This window comes from Buteo buteo, chromosome 14, assembly GCF_964188355.1.
Source record: "Buteo buteo chromosome 14, bButBut1.hap1.1, whole genome shotgun sequence".
In the NCBI taxonomy this organism is placed as follows: domain Eukaryota; kingdom Metazoa; phylum Chordata; class Aves; order Accipitriformes; family Accipitridae; genus Buteo; species Buteo buteo.
The window spans coordinates 16,985,234-16,997,713 of NC_134184.1; positions in this window are offsets into that span (position 1 = coordinate 16,985,234).

Here is a 12,480-nt window from a genome sequence, read left to right on the forward strand (position 1 = left end):
GAGTTTGCACTGATCGCTAGTGTTTATGACAGTCACCTACCTGTTACCTTAGTGAGGAAGACAAAAAATAGTATTTACAGGCAGGGTATTAAGAAAAAAAAAAATCATATGCATTTTCCATCTTTTTCTGCTTTTGGACCCTGTTGAGTTACACTGGGTTATGTGCCTACTTTGTTAACACACACATTATATACATGCGATATATATATACAGGTACTTTTAACAAAGGTTAAAGTCACCTCAAAATTTGGGATGCTGTCTTGAACACCTATTTAAATAAGTATTCACATCCATGATTAAACATCATTTCTATCCTCTCTGCCTGACATCAGCTGTGCTGTGACATTAGCCAGCTAGTCACTGATACTTTCCAGACACTCCCTCGCAGACTATTTGAAAAGGATTTCACTTGGTTTTCACATTATCTCGTCTGGCTTCAAGACTGTTTAAGGTGAAGAATGCGGAAACAATGTTCCTGGCTTTAAACATGAAGTCGGGTGAAAGGCAGGGAAAAAACCTGGGAAAAAAAAGCCCCAAGTGGGCAGCAAAGCATAAGCAATGTGACAAGACTTTTCAATACACTGCAATGCTATTTCCATGTCTGTTCAAAAACAACTGCTTCCATGGGCAGCAGAAGGATCCCGCCACTGGCTGCCTATGGGTTTGTGGCCTCTGTCCCCAAAACCTCTCTGCTACCACATCTCCATGTCCCCACAACCCCTGCGATATCTCCATGAAGAGCCTGGAATGGCCGAGAGCCACCCAGTTGACGCGTATCAGTCAAGGTATGTAGCAGCCAAGCCTGGATCCATCTCTATTTATCAAAATCTTTCAGTGTGGGCACTGATTTGGGCCTTTTCTGTCCACTCAGCATTTTCACAGAACCCCCAGGAATGTAGTTATTTTGAGATTTCCGCATCTCTGCCAGGTTAAGCAGATGTTAGCCAGCAAAAGCCTGACAGACAGAGACAATGCAATCACAGAAGCCTTTTACTCATAGGAAGGCTGAAAAAAAACAGGTTTCAAAGATATTTTCCAATCAATGGGGAACATCTATTTCACTCATCCTGGAGGATGTGCAAATTGAAAGTAGAGCACTTCTTCTGGTGAAAATATTTAGCTTGTACAAAATCTGAAGCAAAAATTACATTTGATGGTGCACTGATGTCACTGAGGAAGAGTAAGAGCCACATTAAAATAAATGACCACAACATAAATGCTGAGTTTGCTGGGTTTTTGTCTGCTAGACACTGCACAGAAAAGGTAAACATTCATATTCCATCCAGGAGTTTCTGGCTTTTTCCGTGGGGAAAGGCAAGGAATATAGACCTACCGTACATGCTCATGGATTCAAAAAGAAAAATAATTACAAAATCAGAAAGCAAACAGTAAAAGACACAGAGAAGGAGAACTAGAGAGAATTCATTGCTTTCCTGTTGAAGGCAGGCAGGTAAAATTTGAAGTGGAGTCAGAGTCAGTTAACATCCAAAATTTACTGCTTTGCTATTTATTAGCAAAGGAGAAGAGAAAAGGCAGTTCCCCTGAACACAACAGGAGTCAGATGGCAATAAGCAACAGCCTGGCTCATCAGAAAGCAATACGCGATCATGGGAAAGTTTGTTTTCTCAGCAGTTGTTCCTTTCTAAGGGAGAACAGTGCCATGACCTCTAAAAAAATTGCAAGACCCAGCAACCACCATGAATGTTCAGTGGCTCTGTGGTCACAGCATTTGTGTTGGATGAAGAAAACTCAGGAGTTGGTAGCACTCTGTGGGTTCCCTCATACTGCACCTCTGAGTCTACAAACCCTTCTGGGATTTGTCTCTCTGCATTTTTGCCCATTGATGTAGACCTAAGATACTCCTGTTTGAAGTTTCACTGAAAGCCCTTTGGAAGTTAGCTTTATATAATTTGTACTTTTCTGTCTACATTTTTTTTCTCTGTTTCAGATTTTTAAAAATGTGGCATTTCTCTACTTACAGCTCCAGCTCTCTTTCTTCACCCAGAGGAACTCTCTCTAGGCTTTTCTGAGGACTACATCCCTGCCATGGGTCTGGCTTTTTGCTGTTCCTCCTGTTTTCGGACACATGCACACCTTTGCTCAAGAATCCCAAACAGGACCTTTGTGTGTCACGCTCCTTAACACCTAGAAAGAATAGGTGGCAGCAGGGAGAGGCTGATCAAATGGAGTGGAAATAGAGAAAGAAGCAGGGTCAGGTAGATGCTTTTCACCACGTGAGTTAGAGATCCCTAAGCAAACGCCATGAGCAGCCCAATTTTTTTACTAAGAATTGCACACCTTTTCAGCACAAGCAGCAATTTTGACCCATGTAAAGTCTTTTGGTTTGTTTTTTTCCTTTCTCTTTCTTTTTGCCTGGGGCAGGAAAAGAGGGAAACCCTTCTCATGGTTTTTTAATATCTTAAATGAAAGTTTCACCATCTCTTTATCTGCACTGCTTATATGAACATGTCATGCAGTGATTTACTTGTGTCAGGTTTGAGGTAGAGCTAAAGCAAGACCTTTCCAAAACAAAATAAGAAACAAAGAGTTTTTGCAACTCGAACACATTTTCCATTCTCTTTCCCTCAGACAATACATTCTCTGTTGTGGCTCTCCCATGATGTATTTTCACACCTAAAGAAATTATTTGTTGGGATGATCACTACTTTGTGAGATCTACAAAGGTCTTTCTGACAATGAGCTTTAAATAAAATAGAGAAGAAAAACAAATTAATTGCCAAACTCTGGAATTACACTGCACAACCCACAAAACCATTTCAAGGAAGCGATCAGCCAAGATGTGGTGAGCTTTACTTACTAATGAGGTAATGGCTTTGCAAATAGAGAACTTACTTTCAAGAGTAAGCAGTCAACTGTTTGGGAGCATATCAGCCATGAGAGGATATGCTTCCTTCAAGTTGTTGTTGTAACTCATCTTTATATGGAGAGAACCAGGCAGCATTAAGTGGATATGACAGAGGTTAGCTGAATTCAATGGCTGTGTGCTTGCAGAGCTTTTCTTTTTCACAGTTAACCATGTTTTTCAAGTGGATGTTGGCAGTGCCAGTTGTATCCAGGAATGTCTGGATTTGCACAGCAAAGAGGCATCTGGGCCTGTACTGCAGGCAGAAAAACACTGAGAAAACGCAGTTGTGTTTAGTGACTAGAATAGTCGAGAAAAGACAGATAGCAATGAACAAACTAACAGCATTTTTTTTCTTTTTTGGTAATGAAGAAATTATAGATTTCTCTATTCCAGCCCCTCTGAGAGGTTTCCCCCTACACCCACGAAGACACTGCAACTCCTGTTTTCTAAGTCTGTATTCAGCACAATGTGCATGAGTCTGTGCACACCAGCTGCAACCCGCTGATGTCTTATTGCTAGGGTGTCTTCAGCAACAGACTTTCCAAACAGCTGGCAGAAGATTTCTGCCAGAAGAAGGGCCAAGCTGGAGATTTAGGCTACAGACTCCTTATGGTATTCTTTCATTACTCACTAAATATTTTACTGGAGTCAGCCATTTCTCCTCCAGAAAGACTAAGTGGGTTTAACCTCTGCTACTCTGTGGAGAATAGCATTGAGCCATTTAAGCAATGAGTATTTTAAGAAAGGCACTTCACATAGCTCATGGATGTCGGTGAGCTATTCCCATTAACAGGGGGAGTCCATACCTAAGCACGATTGCCATCTTTTCCTACATACAGCATCAGGAGAAAAGAAAGCCTGCTAATATCTGAGAGTACTAATCTATACATTATCTGCACAGCAGTTACACATTGTGATGAAGTCAGCTGTTCTTTCCACAGGTGCAACCCCTCCACAAGACTTAGTGAGATACTATATGATAAATCTGGGCAGCACAGATGTTTACTTTGCCTGAAAGTCAACCAGCCAAACAAACAAAAGCATCTCATTACCCAGTAGTGTCATTTTATTATGGCTGTCATCTCTACCTTGAGGGAGATTCCCAGTACCACGTGCTAGGCAGTGCTAAGAAAAAGACTAGTAATGTAGAGCCTTTACAACACAATGGCTTTAAATAGCCAGGAATTGTCACTTCATTTTTTAAAAAAAAAAGAAAAAAAAAAGAAGGATAAAAAAAGAAAAAAACACCTGTCTCAATCAACAGAAAGGCAATATTTAAAGGAAAGCAAGAACTCTGCAACAGTACCTCAAGGGAAATCCAAAGAATGGAGAGGAGTCCCTGGGCCACGGTGAAAATCACTGCACTGTTGTAATGAGAAATGAGCAAAAAATCCTCTCTGCTGAAGTAATGCGGCCCACTGAGATATTCATAGCAATACAAAAATACAGAGAGACTAACATCCTGATGATTTTAGAGATAATGAAAAACAATACTACCTTAGGGACTCTACAAGAGAAACAGAAAGACTCTTGCTCAGCATTATCACTGATCCTGATTCATAGGGTACAAAACTGAAAGGTTTTAACAGAAACAACTAAGTGCGCTTGTTAAATATTGCAAGTGCCACAACTTTACTCTGATTAATTTCTAAAACATCTTATACACTGGTGAATACTATCATATTCAATATTTATGATACTATAAACAGAGCCAGTCCAATCTTGCATAGTACTCCACTGTTCTGATTTATGATTTCAAATCTGCATCTTGAGTTACAGTATAGCACATGGGGCCATTACAGTCCAGTTGTGGGATTCTCCTGCTTTTCTACAATGAGATGGTCCAGCCCTAACCCACAAACCTGAATCTCTAAATGCTAAAATAATTTCATGAACATGTGTCAGGGGAAACTACCCCCACTGCCTGGTACCAGAAAGTAATTTTCAACATGCCATAATCTCGCCAAATCATTTTGAATGTATTTGGCCTTTTTTTGCAGATTGTGCACTCCTCAGAAATACAGTATTTAAATCATGCCACGCATAGTTAATTCATATCACCTTGAAAATATATATATACAAGTTAATGACTAAAACCACATTGAACTGTAAGAATTTTACTGCAAATAACTCAGCAGAGGTACTATGTAGTGTGGAGAGGATGGAAAGGGAAGCATGGGTCAACTGCTTCAAACGAGATGCAAGGGATCTCTGTGAACATCACATGCATCATCAAATAATAGAGAAGATAAAAAATGAAACGTAGGGATTCATACTTAAAGTAACCTGCAGAAGTAGACTAGAAGAATTAAAATAATAGCTTTTGTATACATTCTTAATGAATTAAGAGCCTCTGTCTACCAAGTCTGTTTGCAAAATTAGACACAAAGCTCACGGATGACTTAACATGCTACTCATAAGATAGCATAAAATACAGCAGCATTTACTGCACTAAGACACAGTATACTACTTAACATATAATTTAGGACATAGCAAATTAAAAGGTATTTCTTGAAGGAAATTTTGCAGAATAGGTTGCCATGGTAACTAATAAAAATCACTGTCTATTATTAAACTTAGTACTTACCAACTTACTAAAAATAAAAGGAAAAACCATCTTAGGTAGCCAACGTACTCTGTGGTTAACACCTGAAAAATTAAAATGCACAGGAAAATTGCTAAATTTTCTTTCAATTCATAGCTCACTTCATGTTTGGAAATAAGTAACAAGAGCAAAAGTTAAAAAAAAAAGGTAACTATCGTAGAGAGAAATTCTCACTTTTCCAGGCTTTTTTCTAACTTTCAAAGAAATTGACTGATTTGGATTGATTTCCTGTTTCACCTCAAGCTGCTAAAGTTCAGAGCTCTTGGAAAATCTTCAAACGTGTCCTTTGAAAGTCACTCTATGTTGAAATTAATGAAAGATCAGATTCTTTCTGACAGATACACATCCATCCGTTTCTACAATAGATGCTCTTATTGCATAGGAAGAAAATAAAAGTAGGCTCAATTTTAGAAGCAGCTGATGGCCTTTAATGTGGGACAAGAGCAGACAGAAAAACTTTTCTTTGTTTTTAATATGGAGCTCCCATCTTCTCTCTTTGTGATGTGCATTATACAATTCTACAAGGGTGAATTTTTTAGGAAACAGCTTTTAAGCATTTCCTGAAATTGTTTTCATGATATCATACTTGAAGAATGAATCTCACAGACTGGCTAAAAAAAGTCTTCATTATTTTCACTGCCCAATTTGAAAAGCAAGTGATAAAATCAAAGAACAAGTATTTTATTTTCAATGTATGTTCATTGTCAATTATCCCTAATATAGCAAATAAATAAATTTTAATTATTGGGTTAATTCCCTAAAGTTGAGAAACAGTCACTTCTGTTCACTTTCAAAGATGTCAGGAAGCTAGTTGAGGATTTGGCGCAGGAATTTCACTAATATGGCACAGGAAAAAGATAACTGAGTACATTTATGCACATATCCAAAGTTTACTGACTCATACCTCTGATGTAATTTGCCACCTGACTATATTTTGGAAAGAAAACATTAAGTCTGATGTACACAGAGATAGAAGTGACCATTAGAAGGCAGATAGAGGGAATATAGGATTCATAAAGTATCATGCTTTAGTAAAACTCTAAATACTGCATCTTACCATCACATCTGAAAATTAATTTTTATTGGTTTTCTGTGCTATGAACTGAAAGACTGGAAGAACTTTAATAAAAGGCTAATCATGGATGTCTCAGAATTTCTTTTTCAGGCTATTTTGAGGCAAGATCTTTAATGACCTGGAAAACAGTATACATTCAATCTGAGCACAATCGTACATATTTTGGAGGGATATTCTTGTGACCTCAGGTAATGAAGAGGAATAATGACTGACTGTTCTTAGAAAAGTCAGATCAGCACAGGACACAGCTGCATTACAAAGGGGCCAGAAAACTACAGCAGGGAGGGGGACCTGTGAGAAAACTGAATACATGATGTCGATCTCAACTAGATAGGAGTATGATAAGCACCCACCTGTACTTGTACAGAGGGAAGAACACCTACTGCATAGGTATCTAACATCCAAATTCAGTCAGAAGCTGAATTTTTATAACATGCCATAGAAATAGATGAGGAAAGGTCAAGAGCATTGCTGCTGTCCTTAATCCTACCCACAACAGGGAATTTGCCGTGTAAAGCTCCGTTTTTCTCCTAGCATGTCCCATACACTGGCAAAACCCCGGTCATCCTGCCAGTGAAGGGCTCTGTCCCAGTCCCAAGAGTGGCAGTCCAGTCAATCCTGTGAGCGATCAAGGCACATAGACCTGGGACCTGCAAAATATACAAATGCCATTAGAAGGACCAACTCACTCTACTCATGGCAGTAGTTGTAGCCAAACTACCATGTCTCAGAAATCATCAAGAGAGGGAAGAAATTAATTCTGGTCCTACCAAACACCCCCTTACCTCCCAAAAAATCACATTAAGACAAAATAGATGTTCAGATCAACATTCCTTTTACCCTCCTGCAAGATGCCAACACACCAGACACAAAGGGATTTGGGCCACAAGATTACTTTTTTCTATGCCCAGGAACTGCCCTATTTTCTGCCACACACTCCTCCATATATCTCTGAAAGTCCAGCTTGTCTCTATTGCCATGTTTGGAAGACTAGCTCAGACCTCATTCTTCAAATGGTCAGAAATCTTCTAATTTCCAGTCTAAATTTATGACCAGTGTACAACACTTTGAGCTCATGCCAGTACTTCCTCTTAACTTGAAAAGATCTTGGTTTTTTTGCCTCCTTCCCTCTCCTGACTGCATTTATACATGAATCATCATATTCTCTTTCAACCCTTTGCTAGGCCAAACAAATCTAGAAGCAATGGGACAGTCATGCACAGAGTATTTTTAATTACTAAAAAAATTAATGTGAGAGTCAGACAGCCTCACATGTCATCTACATGTATTATAATAGCCACATAAGATCTATAACACCTTGCCTTTTTACTATAATTTAGAAGACTGTCTGCTACTCTTCCATTTATCAGGATTCTAAGTGTATGCAAAGGAAATACAATTGATAATTATCTGAATTCAATCTAAAAGCAAAACAAAACTAAATCTTAACAAATTAGACTGTAGCAAATAAAATAGAAACTGGTATGTTCACCTAATTGAATATTACACTGAGCTATGAAAGCAGTTCATTAACTCCCATAAAGTTTCTCGGCACAAAAAGGCAATTAAGTATAGTGTCATTTTAAAGAAAAATCTTTAAACTCATTCACTAAATATATTTAAGTGGCATTTATGAAAAAGAACATGACCTTTTATTAGATGGTCTTAATGCTTGTAACCTGAGCACATGAGATTCATACTGGCTGACAAGATTTTTGAGGGTGAAGAAGAGGTGAAAAGAAAGTAATTATGTTGCATCAAAAAATGTATAGCAGTTTGTGCTAATGGATGCAGTCTTGTAAAATTATTTTAATATTAAATATTCCCATAAGTGGCCAGTACACTCTGTGTGCCTCTTTGGGCTTGGATTTCTGATCTATGGTTTCTGAGTTTAGGATCAGACCAGAGCACACAGGGACAACAGAACTCAAAGCTTGGATGCACTTTGCAAGAAAATGTCCATGTACTCTGGCTAGTTCTTAACCAAACTAGAAAGACTGAACCAATTGTAGTTCTGAAACATAACAACTGCTGAAGCCAACTCAAAGCAGAACAAAGATTTCAGCTTTTTAGTACTGTCTCCTTTTTTCTTCTCCACTTCCTCTGTTTTAATTAAAAATTAATTAAAAGGATATCTAACTCTTTAATCATTGTATGGGTCTGGAAAGCCAGAGGCATTGCCTCAAATGCCACAAGGGAAGCAAGGTCAAACCTACAAAGAGCTTGGATATGAAACCTCAGAGAAAATCCACCATCTAGGCAAGAAAGTGTCAATTACAGATAGACTAAAGCCAACATTGTTTTCATCAAACATAGAAAAACTGGTCAATATTTTTCAGATAAAAATATCCACATTCAGCTCTTTCATTGCTCTAGTGCCCCTGGATCACCTATTGTCGCTGAGTCAGCCCCAGCTAAATTCTTCAGAGAAAGGCCTGTAGAAATGCTGTCTTTGAAGTACAAGAAGAGGGGTTTATCACAGCCTAAAAAAACAAGAAATCAAACCTATGATAACTGGATGCAAAACTATTTACATTAACAGAGGGTATCCACCATGTTATGCAATCCATATTTCCATCACATAGGCCTCCAGTAGAGTGAGGTTTTCACCAAACTGGTTATAACCTCTTTAGAAAGAGGAATTAAATGCACGTCAGAAAATACCAAAAAATTGTTTTGCATCATGTCATTATCCTTCAAGTTCTAATTTTTTTCTTTAAACATCAAAGGCACAGCTCAAGGTATGATAAGGGAAATAGTTTTTAATGACTGCAACCAGTAAAGTTGAAAGCTGCCTTTCTCTGTTCTGGGTCCAGCCCTTTCCTGCTGTGATCTGCCTTCATTCAAATTCCTGCAGTCAGCATACACCATCACACTCATCACAGCCTCACCTAAACCAACACACTCATCACAGTACCACCTAAAACCAGGAAGCAACCCTTCCTACAGCTCCCCATATTTCTGCTCTTCTTGGGGATGGGATACAAGGGATGAGTAGCTCCCCTGCTAAACAGTTCACGGTTTTATTTCCTTTACTCTAAATTTATACTGTTCCTCCAGTACCTGATTTAGACACTCCAAGGGTCAAAACGTACTGCTCACTGCGAGTCTCTGACAGCAGAGGTGGCTTCTGCTGAAAATAAGCAACTTCCATTGCATGGTGGCAGACAGATACACAGCTGATGGAAATCAGGAAACTCCAAAACCACTTCACATTTAAAGCAGGTGATTTATGAAACCTACAGCTTGACTTAATTGACAAGGTCAAGGGGGAAGAGTTCCCCTCAGCATACTGAATGCAGAAAAGCAACCCGACCCCCTGCTGAATCTGTAAAGTGCTGCTGAAGCAGAGTTGAAGAAAAGAAATAATAACTTAAATATCAAGTCACACGTGCGCTAGCTGCCAAAGAGACATCACTCCTTCTGGCAGCAACATGACTGTCAGTAGATAATCGCTGAGCCAACCTGACAGTGCAGTAGGAGAGCGCGGAGACTGCCACATTTTGCTCTCCAGCATGGCTGCAAGAACCCCAAGGCTTGCTGCTTGGCAAGTGAAATGCTACAGTTAATTACTGACATTACAGGGACAGGCTGATAGAAGCTGAACATCAGGTTTCCTCCTGTTTCAGCTGCCAGGAATGCAAAAATCTGACTTTAGTGCTGGAACGTGAGCACGGAGAAGATAAAACCAGCAGCCACAGTATGGGACTGCATCCAACCCTCTTGGCCAGAACTACCAGTTAAGAAAACACACCGGAAAGTAGTGTTCTGCTCAGAAAAGCGACTAGGTAAACACATCAAATTCTGCCCAATGCAGCCCACAGGGCAAATCCTGTACTGGCAGAAAGAGGAAAGTCCATACTCTAACTGGAGGAAGCAGGACAGCAGAACTTGCCCGGCATTTATCTGTCCTGGCTCTTATCTGCCCAGTCTTGTATTGAAAATCTGGTAGATGAAAGCCATTTCTACCCTATACAACTTCAACAACCACTGTGGAATCAGGTCTCAGAGGTTTGGGGTTTAACATCTAGACAGAGAAAAGAAACAAACACTACTCCTTCTAATCTGACCCAACACAGTAGAGAGGGACTTGTCTGGCAAGAGATTTGAATCCCCAAACCTTCTACCACTGCTGGAAGCGATATACTGCAATGCAATCTCCCCATCCCCACAGCGAGCGTCCTCCGCACAGAGAAACAGAATGTCAAAAAGAAAAAACTTTGGATCTTGGCCGAACTTAGATCTAAGATTAAACAGAAACATTTACCATCCTTCTAAGCATTCTCCTCACAGGTTGGTTAGCTGCACACTGAAGCTTACTAAGAGCTGATGAGTGCTACAAATATGTCTGGAAAATTTAAAACTTAAGTCCTCATGGAAAATAATAATCAGTACAGCTACACAGATCCATGTTACAAACATCTAACTAGAAAAATTAGAAAATACTGCCCACAGACTCCTTTTAAAAGTAGTGAGGGATCACAAACCTATCACTCAAGAGTCCAGGACCAGCAGATATACGTGAGATTAATTTTATAATTTAAGAAAGAATTCAACCTTGGCATTTCTTTTGGTGAAGCAATCATCTATAAAGGGCTTTTCACACTCTATTAGCCGAAAAAATGCCAACAGAAGTTAATTTTTCATTGAGTTATCTGGTTTGGTCTCATTGCTTTCTTGCTTTAAGGAGAAAAAAGGTCACCTGGTTTATAAAAATTACCATTTAATTAGACAGTTTGAAATCAGAGGCTTCAAGAACATCACAAAGGATATGTATAGTCCAACAAAACAGGTGAGCGCTCAACACCTTCACAGAATCACAGCATATTGTTTTCATCACTCTCTTAAACCTCCAGCTACTCTCTCAAGCCTCCAAAAAAATCCTGGTGATACCTGTATGCCTGTACAAGACCTCTACAGCACCTATACAAAAACTTAAAGTAGAGATGAGAATTACATGATAGTTGTAATTTCATCTGCACCATGCATACATCCCCAGCTGAGGCAAAGCAGTGCAATTCTGCTCACAACAACAGAGCTAATTTTTCTAACACTGTCTAGCAATATAGCCTTCAGTATTTAGCTCAGTCAAGGTTATAACTTCACAGCCGCACTAATAGGCCTTGCTGATCTGAGTCGTATTCCTGTTCTAACTGGCCAGTAATGAAGTAAATAAACCTCCAGTGGTGCAGGCTCTCCTTTCAGGCAAGCCACTGGAGTTTATTGAACAGCAGAACATACCCGTAGGTTGCATGGGGAAATCTTTTTCCCAGGCTAGAGAACAGCAGTGCTGTTGGAAAGAGCCTGTTCCATCATGGGAGGCAAGAGGTGGGCAGACGACTCCCAGGCTCACTTTTGTTGACTGCTCTGCTTAAAACCAATCAGGCTGTGTGGGAATCAGAGAGTTGCAGTTGATCTACGTCCATGAGAACAGCATTATAAATGCATCTGTTTTGCTGCCTCAGCATGAAGCCTGATCAGAAGATAAATATATTTGCTGAACAGTATAACCATTGTTATTATGGAAAAAAACAGCAAAGCAGGACTGATGAGAAAAAAAAAGAATGCTTTGACTATGAAAATCAGTGAGTGTAAATACCTGCTTCTTGGGGGACTGACCCAGGAACATTTTTGCCCTTGTTTATTGATACTTTTATGGACATACTGCCAAGGTCATAGCCTTGAGGCACTGAAGGGGAGAATTCAAATGCTCTCTAGTGCTAGATGAAGGGATGGTTTGGTTTTACAAGCTTAATCAAGTTAGCGCCTTCAGTTAGTATTTTATACACAATTTAGTCTTATGATCAATTCATGATCTGGCAAGATTAGGATTAAAAGATTATGTAAACAGTGTTTCTAAATAGGCAGATTTCTTGGCTTCAAGTCCAAGATGTTACAGAGAAATAGGATTTAAGAGAGCATAAGTGCATATGA